General features: G+C 32.6%; 1 protein-coding gene and 1 long non-coding RNA gene across 2 annotated transcripts in view; one reads left to right on the top strand and one right to left on the bottom strand.

Moving 5' to 3' along the window:
- LOC130053351 (multiple epidermal growth factor-like domains protein 10) overlaps window positions 1-16,404 on the bottom strand; it is a 138,251-nt gene that overhangs the window by 61,625 nt on the left and 60,222 nt on the right. The gene's annotated exons all lie outside the window — the stretch shown is intronic.
- Window positions 6,512-12,041, top strand: LOC125646903 (uncharacterized). Its single transcript, XR_008801923.1, has 4 exons — window positions 6,512-6,557; window positions 9,145-9,229; window positions 9,810-9,865; window positions 11,880-12,041. It is a non-coding gene; the product is annotated as an uncharacterized LOC125646903 (long non-coding RNA).

Genomic DNA, 16,404 nt, shown 5'->3' with positions numbered 1-16,404 from the left:
ATGATCTATTAACATATTCTAGTTCTCTCCAAGTAGAACTCTCACAAGATTCCTCACTTGTCCACAATCCTATAACTTCTGAATTATCATGGCCTTCTATAAATGCACCCTACCCAGTATCTGATGCATCGCTATAAACGTTCAAGTTCGAGTTACTCTTGTGAACTCGAATATGATCTGAATTAAGGCTCGACAGATTTTCTCTCCAAAATTTCAATTCCTCTAATGACCCTGAATTCAACTCAATATAAGAGTGCCAACTAAATCTTGACAAAATATCTTGATACAAACACCTTGTGTAAAAATTGACCGGGTGTCTTGCAGCGGCTTCCATAGATATAAGCTGACCTGTGATGTTAACAATAGCCCTAACGTGGAACCTGTTTTGACCGATTTGAATTAGTTTTAAAACATTTTTTTTTTTATACAATTCATCACCTTCTCAATTAACTCAAAAGTAACTTTCAAATTACCTGTCTCTGTATTCCACTCTAAACCCAACCAAACAACTCTTTGTTTTGCATGCCATTCACACTTAGATTCAACAATCACAAACCCCAATTCAGAAAAGATCCTTTCTTACAAGTCTACTAATAGACTCTGCCTCTGAAAAACTATTAGATCCTGCCAAACCATCATCTAAATACATGATCACTTGTAATCCTAAACTCCCCCAATACTGAACAACTTTTCTCAAAACTTTTGTAAAAATAAAGGCTGCCGAAGAAATGCCAAAAGGTAAAACATTAAACACGTAATATTTTTTCTGATCATCATGCTCCCAATGAAAACCCAAATATTTTCTGTGTTCTTTAAAAATTTCTATATGATGATATGCAGACTTAACGTCGAACTAAACAAAAAATATCCTGTATCAAAAAGTTCCCGAGCAGTTCTAGCATCTTTCATCCGAAATACAAAATCATGAATGAACTTATTGATGTGTCTGCAATCTAAGACTAAGCATGGTTTACCTGATTTATTGAAAGCCACGGTCAATGAATTGACCACAAAGGGAATATGAGTTACCTGTGTTATGCAACCTTTCTGAAAACGCTTTTGAATTTCTTGGTAAACAATACTCACATTGTCTCTGGCAGATTTGTTGTTGTTAAAAAAACTCACTTGATGGAACGTGCTGAAATGGAATTCTGTAACCATGCTCTATAATACTCAAGACATAATTGTCCGTACAAATGCTCTTCCATTTCGACAAATGCATTTTGAAACGTAAATATGGACTGACATTTTCAGTATCATGAAAATTTTCAGAAACTATAAACTGACTATTTGTTGTATCAGCTTTAACAGAATTGCTATTCTAATGAACTTTAGCATTTTCATCTATAATACTAGTACTTATATTTACTAGTGTTTCCTTGTTACAGTCCCGTACCCAATGTCCCGGGAAACCGCACTTGTAACAGGTCCCTGGCTTCTTGTTGCTGTCACTTTTGTTTGACTTCTCAGGTGTTGATTTGTCAGGAGTTGTATAAGGTGCGAATCTGCGTTGAAGCCTGGCTTTTTGAGCTCTTTCTTCCTTCAAACTTCTTTCCGCGCGCATCTCTGCTTTAAATATTCTTTTCTCGTCTTCCTAGTCCGATGCTAGCTCGTGTTGAGTATATTCTTGTACACTTCTTCTACCACTTTTTGACGAGTCAGCAAGTTTTACTAGCTTTTGTCTATCGTCTATAAGCTCTATACCTTCCGTAATGCTTTGGAAAGCGGCCTTGGCTTCACCGTCGTTGATGGGGGTGTTTGCCTGTACCATTTTATCTCTCACGGTGTTGTTAAACTTGAGCTGTGCCTCCTTGCCTTTTCTTTTAAAAACGAAAGTCTTATCGGAAGCCGCTTGAATTTTGCACATTTGTTGTTCATGTTGTTGTTTTTGTTGCTTCGAGATTTTCACCTCTAAAGAAGCCAATTTGGAATCTTTAACGTCTGAGACTCTAGATAACAATATATCCATTTGTTGGGACTTCATTTTGCTGCTCCAAAAATAAAGCTCGAGCGCCTCGTGTGAAGCGTTGGCTTAGAATGACCAAACACTAGACTATTATTCGAATTCACTACAATTCTATTGGCCTTCCTATGGCCCCGCCTACATTTTGGCGCGTTGATACGTTTCTATCATACAATATTTTCCCACTATTCAACGAAACGCGGGGAAAATATACTATCGTGCCACACCTGCTGCGACACAGGACCTCGTTTTTTCGGTCTTATCCGAAGGACGGCCCAATTTAGTCGCCTCGTACGACAAGCAAGGGAACACTGAGGACCTATTTTAACCTGGATCTCCACGGGAATGATAAACGAAGGTTAGTATCTTTGTCTTTTGCATTAAATTATAAGGAATGACTTTAATTCTGGGGAAAGTTATACGAGTATAACCTGGTTTGTGTCAGTTTACGCTTTTTTATATAATCCGTTTAAATAATTTCAACCTTTCTGATTGGGTGAGATCCCTCTTGTGGCCCCATCCTACCCCTGGGGCCATGATTTGAACAAATTTGAATCTGCAACATGTCAGGAAGCTTTCAGGTAAATTTCAGAAAATTTCAGAAAATTTTTAAATTACCCCACCCTATTTTTGCATTTTTGTGATTATCTCTCCTTTGAAACGGACATGGCCCTTCATTTGAACAAACTTGAAAGCTCTTCACCCAACAATGCTTTTGGCCATGTTTGGTTGAAATTGGCCCAGTGGTTCTGGAGAAAAAGTCGAAAATGTGAAAAGTTTACAGACGGAAAGACAGACAGACGGACGGACGGACGACCGACAAAATGTGATCAGAAAAGCTCACTTGAACCTTCGGTTCAGGTCAGCTAAAAAAAGCTGGTGTCGCAAGACTTGTTATTGAGCTACAGTGTTCTAAACATGACCTTTTTGCACTTAAAATTTATTCAATTAAATTTGATTTGTCTTTTGGTGTCAACACAATATAAGTAACACGAATCAATCATTACATATATTAGATACATAATCATGTAATCTAACACTACAGATAAAAAGAAATTTAATACTAGTAATGGAAATAATAAATGACTTTTTTGCGCTTGAAATTCGAAAAAAATCAGGATATCAAATTTGAGAATTTAAAAGGTCATATTAGGAGTAATATAAATTTCAAAAATTTCACATAATTTCCAAGGTCTTCTCTTAAAATTCAAAATGGAATTGAAAAATGTGCATGTGTAAGAGAGAGAGAGAGAGAGAGAGAGAGAGAGAGAGAGAGAGAGAGAGAGAGAGAGGCTAAATTGTTAAGTTATTGGCGATAATGCTGAATTTTTATACAAAATTTAGAGTAAATTGATTTAAAATATTTCTAAGAATCGGTGATCTGTTAGAAAATTTATCCACCAAGTTAATAAATTACAACATTTAAAGTAGTTCCAAGTCTCAACTACTTGTACCATAAATTACAACACTACAGCATACAGTGTACGTAGAGGAGTACCGGTATAAAAATAGAAGACATATTGGATGAAGCAGAAACTGTAATACCACGCAGATTTCTAACTTTTTGATTAATCAATCCTTCCGCCACAAAATATAGCCCTGCAAAAACCTTTCAAAATTTTAATTGACACAATTTTTTTTTACAACTGGATAGGGTTCAGTAATTGATGTGTAATATATTTGCACACATGGGATCAGTATTGAACTAGTAAATAAGTAGTTTTATTATATACCCAACAATGTATAGTTCTTTATACTGTGAATTTCACAGCGGTTTTCCGGATCACACACTGTAATTTTCTGATTCCGTATTAGTATCCTCTGAAACTGATGCCGTCACAATGCATCAATGCATCGTTATTTGTGGAAAATATTGACTGCGTCACAAACAAAATTGCGTACACAAAACAAAATTGTATGGTATGTCTGATTTTGGTAATTTAGTCTAGTCAATCTAGCAAATCACCTCAAAGTAATTGCAACAGAAACAAACTCGATGGAATTTAATAAACAAAAGCGTGATTAACAACATACAAAAAATCGGACAAAATCGGACAATGGGAAATATTTCAAATTCAGACTTAAATGTTTTAGTAAACCATCGATATTTTGTGGTGTTTACGGCACGCCGTACACTTAAGGGGAGTAACTTAACCGTGACAGTCATTGGAATAAAGTTATACACGATGATCTAAAGTGCATGTAATAAAAAACGCGATTAAACAGCTTAACAGTTGTATTAAAAAGGTGATTTTAAGACCTTTTATATACATACAATATTGCTCAGCATCTCATATTCTTTGCCGACTTCCATTCCCGGGGAACTTTCGGAAATAAAGCTTCAAAATATTTTGTTTGACCCTCTACTGAATTAATTTTAATAATAAAACACAATATTTACTTTAGAAGTTATGAATAATCAATTATAAATGAAATCTTAAAGAATTAGTGACAATTTACAAGGGGGAATTACGGTTGTTAAAAAAGAAAGTATGGAAAGCCATTAGGGTTTAAAGTTTCAGTTATTTTGTATCTTCATCATTTGAGCAAGCGTTTTGTATTAAATACTTTTATAAAACTAAGTAAGTAAAGTATTTTTGCTTTTCTTTTTCAAATTCAGGTTTGGGGAGTCATTCATGGGTAATAATAATGATAATAAAACATTGATAATATAAATAATAAAAATCAATGTACTAAGTAAACACTTGCGCATAGTATCATGATTTGATGTAAAATCGAGTAGTTACTCTTTCGAATTAGTCTTGGGCTCACGACCTGCGGAACCACATCTCCTAGCAGCATGCGAACAGCGCGCTAGACCGCCCGGCCATCTATTCAAGACAAAACTTGTTTTCGATGACGATGGAATTCTCGCCACGCTGGCACACGCTCATTGAGAATGGAAATGGGATACAGTTATTTATCGTAAATTTTAGAGGATCATACAAAATGCACATTGTGTTTGAAATGTCTTTATATAAAGCACAGAAATAGCAACGAACTCTGAAATAAACATAACTGCCCTAAGGGACGAGATCAATGTCGGATGAAAATTTAAATTCAATTAGTTAGGGAGAGGGGAATAAAAACTCCCGTAATTTTCTGTTATCCGACATCGATTACACTTTAGTGGAAAAAGGAAAAAGACAAGCGACTGTTAAATACCACATAATATTTAAAACATATCAATGAACATTTAATAGATTTAATGTACACTTTCATTGGTGAATAAACAGTAGAAAAGGTATACAGAGTGTTATTTATAATCGTACGTTTCTTTTCTTGTAATTCGATTAGTCTCAACATTTGTCATATTAAGTTTTAAAGAAGGGGGGGGGCGGCTTGGTAAAAACTATGTGACTTTAGTTTTTTGTGAGACATTGAATTTTTGATCTTCCCCTAAGTGAAGAATATCGTTAAAACCAGACGTCTTTTTAGGAAACGAAGTTTGTCAATCCTTGCTCTTTCTACAAGCATTCACAAGATGCGACACAACGTCAAGAATGTTCGGCATCGGAACGGGTCCTGTATAGTCAAAATGTAGACAAATCGCAAAAAAAATTCTGTATATGATTAGTTTTTAAATGGAGGCAGGCTACTGACAAACAACTTGATGGTGAAGGGGTTTCAACTGTTTCGTTTAAAATCCCTCGCATTATAAATATGCTTCTTTTTAAGCTAGATGCCAAGGGGTAAAGAAGAGCTCGCGAATTATATGGTCGTTATAACAATCTACTTTGCCAATACAACCTATCATTGGGTCAAATCTGTCTGACTTGTTTCATATAGATTGTTGGGCCGTTTTTGGCACAATGATATTGAATAAGGGTAACTCCGTTTGCCTTATTAAGATATAGAGCTCACGGCGGGTGTAACCGGTCAACAGTGGGGTGCTTACTCCTCATAGATCCTGATCCTGATCCCACTTCTGGTATATCCAGGGGTCCGTGTTTGCCCACCTCTCTATTTTGTATTGCTTATAGGAGTTACGAGATGGATCACTGTTCGTTATCTTCACCTTCCTATATGAGGATTTTATAGAGAAAAAGATATATTCTGGTGTCGATGTCATATCGACTTTGTACGATGGAATACCATAGAGACACTTATAGGAGATTTGCTTTGTGAAGTATTGTCTAACACAATATTATTTTTATAAGTTCAGTCGTTGCCAATAACTACTAACTACAGCTGCAGAAGAGGAGCACTGCAAGAATTTTTTTAAGTCATAGAGTGGACTAAAGAAATGCTTAATTTGGATCCTTCGAACTGGGGCTTATCACTGCTTTCAGCAATTCTTGTATCCGTTAAAACTAAAATTTTCGCTGTAAATGCAAGGCAAATTGTGACACTAGTCGTTGTACTTGTAAAACCATGGACTGAACTGTACTGCAATTACTCAAATGATCACTTATATAATCAACCCTACTAACGTGTTCGGAACATATTCTTTATCGGTGTTAAGTAGAGCGTAAAATCAAAGACTATCGAATGAAATATAATCTCGCTGCTCCGAGACTCCAACGCGAGCTACCTGAGATCCGGTGAATTTTCTACCGGATATGGATGTGCTTTAAGGAATTCCAGTGTTAATGTAAGTATCAATTAGAAATTATGGTATAGTGTGCTTTATTTGTTTTTGCAATATATAGATCTACGTATCAATGCATTATTTTCCTAATGCCATCAGCTAATAAAGAAATGGTAAGAAAGAGTTATCGTCCTTAGATTTGGACCTAGGCCAACTTTGAAAGAAGTCTTGATTATCGTGAAAAAAAAATATTGAGAGGACATCTTTCTATTTCAAATGCCATAATTAAATTTTAATGTTGCATAGGGATTGTGTTCAATTTATCAAACACTGAAATGTTGCATACAATTTACCATTTCCACGCAGAAAATATTATAGTCTGTTTCATGTTTGAGGTATATACATGTATGTATCTGTGAATGTACATGTTACAAGCAAAGAAAGATGCATTGCAAGTATCTTAAAATTTCTAAACTTAATATTTCTTTGATGGAAACATAATCATTTTCCTAATCTAGCAGTATAGATAAAGTGAATTTATTTTATGAAGAAAGTAAATTTTATTGATTGATTGTGGTGACCAGGGGGTGTGTATACTACCCATTCATAATTTTTTTATATGTAAAGATTTTGATAATTAAACTCATTGATGCATGCAGCACACCTAAAAAAATTAGAATGAATGAAAAGTATATGACATGTATTTGTATGATTATCATTTGGTACATATGTAAATGAAAAATTCCAACTTTTCCTTATATGATATGATTTAATAATAATAATACCATATTTATATAGCACCCTTTTCATACACTACATGTATGTACGCTCAAAGGTGACCAATTATGGATTGTTTTTAAGTGGAGGGAAAGCAACAATAAATGGAAATTAGAACATGACTAGATGCATACATGTATATATATAGTAACCATTGCCAAAGTATATAATGTACCAGTGATAATTTTAAAAGTTGATCACAAAACTGCAAAGGACATCAGGAGACAGTGCATTATATTTAACAGGATCCTCCCTGTATCTAATGCAGGGTTGTAATTGTCATTTATAACATGTATATTAAATCTGGTAAAGAATGTGCATATTAGACACCAGTGGACAATGCATTAATTAAATTTTTTTATCAGATCATGCATCAATCTTCTTATATGTAGCAAAATATCGCAGTCTTTGATTTATATAAAATCATAGTAGAAAACATTTAAAATTCCCGAGTGGTGCAGGTCTCATACTCATTTACAGATTGGCAGTTTATAGCTCTGAGTTTCTGTAACCACACACATGTATTACTAATGTTTATTTATGCAAGCATTTATGATATATATTAATCATTAACACATATATTAATGTGACGGGACAATATATACATGGATATACATCATAACTTTTTCCTTTATTGATACATTATAAGCAGTACATTATATTTTCATAAGTCATTTCTAAAAAAAAAACCATTCTCCTTTTATGAATGAAATACCTACATGCATTTCTGATCTTTTTAATTAATTTAGATTTACTTATTCCAATTACAAACTTATAATTACAGAAACACACATGTAATAATATCAATAATCCTTTTCATATTTAGATTAGTCATGTATCTGTATGTTAGAGGACAATCTGTACAAAAATTTAAAATCTTAAATCAAATAATTGAATCACAATTAGGATTACATTGCACTACACTGTAATTAACTATTGTTTTAATATACATCAACTATATTTTGTCTGTAAGAAACCTTTGCTGTTTCATATTTAGTATTACATTTCGCAACATAATTAAACAGTTATAAGTCTCAGAAATCAAAATTGAGCTGTGATCATCCAGAAGCTCTTCTAGAAATTTAGGAGAAGAAATTATTTTGCATGATCATATTACATGGATTTTTTTTTTCAAGTTTGGCCAAGTTAGGATCATAGTGTGCACTGAGTATTATTTAACCTAAAGTAAAGAATTTTGTAATTATAAGCTCCCTTTAATGAAAAGCTGACTGTGCAATGTTAATTATTTTACATGTTTTAGTTTGTGCTATATATTTAACTAAATTGCCTTAAATTGTAAAAAAAAAAAAATTGTGAATTAAATACAATTGTAACTGATCAAAATATTTATTATATTGCATGTTAATGGAGTTTTGAAAATTTAAAAGCATAAATTAAGGCATCAAATAAAATATTGTGTTTCTGACCAAAAATTAAACACACTACCCTTAGTTTTTAAAATAAACGTATATTGTTGAAGAGATCATTGAAGAAACATTGTTTGGGGGACTTGACATCTGTAATTCAATTTTATCTATATTAAGGAATTTTAATCAAATTAAATCTAAAAGTTTCATTGACAAGTTAAAATAAGTTCAATAAGACACAGTTTGTTTAAATGGAGATTGTGATCAGAATATTAAAACTTAATTGTTTACAGTTAAAGAAAAAAGTTACGAATTATATGTTCCAATCTTAATTGAAATTAGACTGGTATATTCGACTCGTCTTCGGTACACCTCAATACTAGGAAGTGTATCATAGAGAAGTGGGATTCTTTTTCTCTTGCCATTATTTTGACTTACACAGCAATTTACATTTTTAGCCTAAATTTCAAATCATAATACATATTTGTGCATGTGTCTGCTTTCAGTGTACTTTCTGGGGACTTTGAGTGATTCACCACCCTTTGAACAAATGTATTTTGAGATCCTCAAAGGAATCCTAGATTTGTCAAGGTATCACATCTTCCTATAATTGAATGTAATGATTATGTTTTCAAGATTTTAAAGGATATTATTCTGTCTACAAAGCGAGATCATTTTATCTGTCCTTAAATTTTTAACCAAGCTATACACTGCATGCAGATAATTTTGTTTCTTAAAAAATCGTTATAGTATTTAAACATCTTTTTATGCATGGTTGTATATGTACATGTAACAGAACTTATGAAGTACATGTATATGTGTTCAGTGTTTTATTATGTAAAATCTACTTAGGGGTACAACTACATTTACAAATTATGTACATGCATACAAAGGCACAAACACAATTTCTACCTCAAAACTTTCATCAGATATAAGTCAAAAAATTTAAGATTATAAGAATTAAGCTAATAATTATACAATATTTTCATGAAGAGATACATTATTGCTTATGCTATCACTTTGCCTGTCTTGGTTGAGTATATAGTACACTTGCAGATGACACACACTGTTTCATGGAATACTGAATCTTAATTACTGACAAATCGTATAATTTCATAATATTACATTTTTTGTTACATACTAAATAAGTGCATGATTTTTTTCCTTTTAGAAGCCATGTTTTAATTGCTGCCCATCAAATAGTACTGTGTCTTCCATGTGTAAATTGTAAGTATTCAGTGTCTTAGTATAAATCGTTAGTATTTTGAAGCATGATGTTACAGTTAGTTTATTATGTCTCCCCTCTTCCAGGCGGACCGAGACATTGTTTTTGTATTTTCTGTCTGTCCATCTGTCTGTCACAAATTCTTGTGAACGCTTCTCCTCCTACCGTATATGGCTTATCCGCTAGACTTTGTACAATGCTTCAATGCCATATGGAGATGTGCATATTGTTGGGACGGGAGGATCCAATTATTTTCCTAAAAGTTATAGTGGATCTAAGAGGGGTGGAAGATGTTTAAATAGCTTGTGAATGCTCTCCTCTGATATGGATTATCAGAGTTAGACTTAAACTTTTCACAATACTTCAATGCCATTTGCAGATTGACATATATTGTAGGGATAGGAAGATCCAATTGTTTTCTTAAAATCTTAGGGGTGGAGGGTATAAAATAATTTGTGAACACTTCTATATGGCTTATCGGAGTTCATAAATGCTTATATGCTTCTGTTCATGCTTTCTCCTCAATACCAAACAGTACAATAAGGGGTAGTTTCATTTGAAGAACTTCCAATTCGGGGAGCTCAGGGAGACATTTGTATTTCCTAATAAACAATCTTTAGTTTCAAATTGTGATTATGGTATTTTTGTTTCTCTTCTATAAAATGTTCATTATATTAAATATTTATTTTGAAAAAAAATCATAAAATATATATGTAATTATAAAGTTATAATTAAAATTTTTCTTTCTGGTAAAATAGGCATAGTGTATATGCAGTGTAGGTAGAGATAAATCACATAGCAAAGGAAAATTCCAAATTGATTTTAGCTCACATGAGCTGAAAGCTTGAAAGAGCAATTCTGATCACTTTTTGCTGTCATCAGTCCATTTGTACAACCTTTTTAACTTCTTCTCCAGAACCATAGTGTTAATTTCAGCCTAACTTGCCACCCTTCACAGGGGAGATAATCACAAAATAGGGTGGGTTCATTAAAAGTCTTCTCAAGAACCACAGGGCCAGAAGAGCTGAAATTTACAAGCAAGCTTCCTGGCATAGTGTAGATTCAGGTTTATTAAAATCATGACCCCTAGGGATAGGATGGGGCCACAATAGGGGATCAAAGTTTTACATGCAAAGGTATAGGGAAAATCTTTTAAAACTCTTCTTCTCAAGAACCACTGGGCCAGGAAAGCACAAATTTACAAGAAAGCTTCCTGACATAGTGCAGATTCAAGTTTGATAACACCATGGCCCCCGGGGGTAGGATGGGGCAACAATTGGGGATCGAAGTTTTACTTACAAATATATAGGGAAAATATAACATCTTCTCAAGAACCAATGGACCAGAAAGTAAGACAAAAGTTTATATTTACATGAAAGCTCCCTGACATAGTGCAGATTCAAATTTGTTAAAATCATAGCTCCCAGGGGTAGGATGGGGCCACAATAGGGGATCAAAATTTCACACACAAATATATAAGGAGAATTTTTTGATTTTTTTTTTTTAAAGAATCAATGGGCCAGAAGGTTTTACATTTATGTCAAAGCTTGCTGACATAGTGCAGATTTAAGTTTGTTAAAATTATGCCCCCCCCCCCCCCCAGGGGAAGGGTGTGGCCACAACAGGGGATCAAAGTTTAACATACAAATATATAAGGAAAATCTTTTTCTCAAGAAGCCATTGGGGCAACGAAATTTACATTCACATGAAAGATTCTTGACATAGTGCAGATTCAATTTTGTAATAATCATAGTTACGGGGGTAAGTTGGGGCCACAATAAGGATCAAAGCTTTACATGCAAATATACAAGAACAATCTTTAAATATGGGCCAAGGTAACTCATGTGAGCAATGTGGTCCATGGGCCTCTTGTTTTTAATGCTATTGATACTAAATTGAAACAGAATAGATATCTAGAAGGAGTAATTAAGACAATAAATCAGTATTCATATTTCATACTGGAAAATAAAATTTAGATAGCTTATATTGATCATTGTGAATTTTTTTTTCTATCAGAGATTCATTTTGAGGAAATAGCTGGTGTGCAGTGCACATTCCTAAATGAATTCATCAGTTTACATTAAGGATCTACCTTCAAATCCTGTAATCTGGGATGCTCTAAAGTGCATGTCACAGACTAAAGTTATAAAAATAACTTCCAACAATTTTTAAGAAATTGTTATAACTTTGAAATGTATGTATATACATGTATACTGATATTGAATTAAATTTCATAAAATTTCAGTATCTGATTTTATGTGTATATAGACATATTGTAAAAATGTTCCACTCTAAAAGTTTATTTTCTTTAATATTTAAGACTTAAAAAAAAACTTTTGCAGATACAGTGGTGTAACATTGTCTTACTTTCTGATCAATACATATAGATAAGAAAACTATGTATATTTCAATAAATGTGGAAAATTTTCAACCATTGAATTTCCATTTATGAGTAGTAACTTGTACATAGTACTTCTTAACCAACTTTGATACTGTATAACTATAACTACCTGCTTGCATGCATTGCAGAGCACGTATAGCCGTAGTAATAATTCACATTTGCTGATGAATTGCTTTAGCATAAAGAGTAAAATTAGTACGTTAAGTTTTAAATTTATGAAAATGCATATTAGGCTTTTCACAGATATTTCTTAAGATATATAGAAAATATGTATATATTCATATAATTGTATAAATCCTGCTAATCTAGCTTCTTCCTAAGTGAAGTGTATGGCACGCCATATTTATACAATCTACCGGGTATTCCTTTAAGGATTTCATATATAATTTATGAAATATCTTCTATTTCTGATAAGATATCTAATAAATCTTATAAGATATATATCTTATATAATATATAGTTTATAAAATATTTAAGATATATATTATAAATTATGAAAGATATCTACTAAGCTTTATAAGATATCTTGTATATCAAATGATATAATGTTTAACAGATATCTTATAAAACATAAAATATCTTAAATGTTTTATAAGATTTCTCACAAGCTTTATAAGTTATCTTACATATCTTATAAGATATCTCATAAACAATTTTTAAAAAAATATAGCTCAAACTTTGATATATCTTATAATATACATGCAAGATATCTTATATGTTTTATGATATATATCTTATAAAAGTAAATTCATATGATACATTATCTGGTGCATCAAAATTGGTACCGTATAAGTTTTACATTATGACCCCTGGGTCGAGGCCTCTGCTGGTGGACTGTTAGTCCCCGAGGGTCTCTACAGCCCAGTAGCTAAGTACTTCGTTACTAGCTTGAAAATACGGATGTATATTTAATTGCTGTTATAAAATTTAGAAATTCATTTCAAAATTAAGGATTATCTCCCTCATGCATAGCTCTTATCCTTGGACGAATTTGGCTCCACTTGTTTGGCACGCTGTTTTTGGCTATATTTAGATCTAAAACTTCATAGTTATTTCGGATTTCAAACATTTCGGTTGAGCATCACTGAAGAGACATTATTTGTCGAAATGCGCATCTGGTGCATCAAAATTGGTACCGTATAAGTTTTACATTATAAAGTTAACAAGATGTCTTATAAAATTTCGTTTTTGAGATATCTTATAAAATATCTTATTAAGTTTGAGATATCTTAAAAGACATAAGATATATGTTTTAGAAGATAACTTATAAAATATATAACATTTTATCATCTTTTATCAGATATCCAATTATAAAGGATACAATTAATATATTTCATAAACTTAAGAAGATATCTTGTAAGTTTAATAAGATATCTTATAAAATTTATGAGACATCTTTAAAAGAGGAATAAATCTAAAAATAACATGCTATAGAAGTGTAGTAATAGAATCTAACAATAACATCAATTTCATTTTTTCTGTGACGTTGATGATTAACTTATAATGTGATATATGATTTTGTGCAGTTTATATGAGTCGCAATTATACTATAAGGGAGGAATCGCACATTTTCTTCACCAATTCGTTAAAAATCCTTGACAAGAGAAAAAAAAATTGTTTTGTCCTGTGACTTGCCCACTCTACAAAATCCTAAATCGGTGAGGGGGAACTTTTCTCCTAAGTTCGAAAAAATTCATGATTTCTTAATTCGGAGGGTGGAGGGGGTGTTAAAAACTTACTACCAAAGATAAAATTTTTATACAAATTCTCCATGAATACATGCATATATGTTTGCAGTTCTGTCTTTACCCTAAATACCACTATAAATGAAAAATGGAAGAAAGCAGTCTCCCCAATTTCTTTATTTGCATATGTTATAAACAATGGAATTATTACCGTTGCCCCCCCCCCCCCCCCCTCACCACCCCGAACAAAAGAAGAAAAGACCCTCCCCCCTCATGACACGACAATAAGACTAAATATCAGTTAAACTACAATCTAAATCTTTTAATGACTTTAACTTCCTGAGCTTTTCACTATTTCACAATCATCGCTGGTATGACAGTACTTAATTGAATTTTCTAATTTGCATTGATGATACATGTCTATTACAGTATATAGAAAATGACTATAACTTTGGCAGATTTATTTCCGGTTTCCTTCACTGCGGAATTTGACCTCACCTCTAACCTTTTAATGGGTCAAAAAACCCACGTGGTATAAATTTAAATAACAATAACGTTAGTAAGGGTGATAATTATCAGGCACGTAGCAATAATGGCTCTACACCTTTTATCATTACATGAAAAGTTGATAAATATTTACGTACAGAGGTCGATTTTTAGACAGATTGGTTGCCCTCCGTCCTCTTTTTTTTTTTTTTTTTAAATAGCATTGTCGTGAACTGTACACAGTGGAAGTGTAAAATTGAACTGAGAGAACAACCTTAGCCAGCCCCCCCCCCCCCCCCCCCCCCCCCCCACCACCACCACCACCACACACACACACTATCAAGGATTTTTATAACTTTTGGATTAAAATTTACTTATCAATTTTCAGGCAATATTGTGAAATTATCTTCACACCCCCCCCCCCCCATTTTTTTTTACGATGCAGCGTGCCTGATTCATTTTGCTTTTAATTCTATGTGTCCATTGTTTTTAAAACAGATTACTTCTGAAATTCTCGGTATTAATTGCACAATAATTTGGATAGAACTAAACATCAAATACGGCTATAATTTCCAGTTTTTCACTATTTTTGTTTTAGAAAAAGGTAGGTTTTCCTACCTAAAATGATATTTTTCATATATATTGCCAATAATCTATATATCTTACTTGTTGGGCAGTTTTTAAAATAAATCCTAACTTCAATTTTTTATTGGTAGACTCAAAGGTATGACAAAATGTGGGTTTTGTTCTTAAAATTTCAATCTTTAACAATTATATTCAAAAAAGCAAGATTTTACCCAAAAATTACGGTCAAGGAAAGAATATATTCTGCTGTAAAAAAAAATTTAATCGAACATTTCCAGGTTGAAATTTGAGATATGAAACTCATTTTTACTGTATATTACATAAAATGGACATGATCTTCAATTTCCAGTTTTTAGCGATTTTCATGAAAAAACACATCATTTTACCCCAAAATTCCAATTTTCCCATGGAAATACAAAAGCCGATTTTTAATATGTTGTTTGCAAGTGTTTTCTTGCATGAATAATCAAAAGAACCTGATTCACAAACCCCAAAATATGGCCCTTAAAATATATAAAAATGAAAGTAAATGTTGAATACGAGTATTGGTGTTATAAATATTTATCAGAATCCGGGGTTTAAAAAAACATGTTAGATTTTAAAAATTGGAGCACAACTAAAGCTGTATACATACTAGAACCGGATATGGTACCGTATTTTTGTCATTTTTCACCAAAAACTGGTTATTTTGTAAAGGTTTTGCCATACTGGTTTCATCTCGCCCAAAATATTTAAAGTATTTTTATAATATACACTTTTTCAATTGACCATAAATGCAAATATATTTTAGGGCGAGCTAGGAGCACTATTTTTATTTTTCAAAAAACGATATTCCGGATTGCTGAAAAATATTACGGTTATAATGCGCTGGTGGTGGTAAACTTGAATTTTACAGAAAATATGGCTGGTTTAAGTATCTCATGGAGAAGGAAAGTGCGTTTTTTATTTCGTGTCATGTATATGTACATAGGTCATTTTAGTTCGGTGTTTATTTTTAAAGCAATGGAAATTCCCTCACCTAATAATAGTTTTCGGTTACAGCTTGTTTTGCCCTTTTACTATAGATGTTCATTTTCAATACCTAGTTGTTTTCATCTTTTAAAGTCGTTCACAATACATCTTCATTGCATCGTTGCTTAAAAACTGTGTACAATTTTGGTAGTTTTACATTATTATCATAAACATTATCATTGAACGAAACGACAGTTACCGAAACTGTTAGGCCTAGTGACTGAAATGAACATGGCGCGGCGTCTTCTTTCACTTTGGGATATCGGAAAATATTCAGGCTTCACGCAAGTATTCTTGTATGGTACTGATATCATATCGAATAATTTTTGCTCTATTTATTTTACAAAAGTGTTACTACGCAGCTTTAGACTGT

Source organism: Ostrea edulis, chromosome 3 (assembly GCF_947568905.1).
Source record: "Ostrea edulis chromosome 3, xbOstEdul1.1, whole genome shotgun sequence".
In the NCBI taxonomy this organism is placed as follows: domain Eukaryota; kingdom Metazoa; phylum Mollusca; class Bivalvia; order Ostreida; family Ostreidae; genus Ostrea; species Ostrea edulis.
The sequence above is the reverse complement of the archived record's forward strand: the minus strand, read 5'-3'. Positions and strand labels throughout refer to the sequence as shown.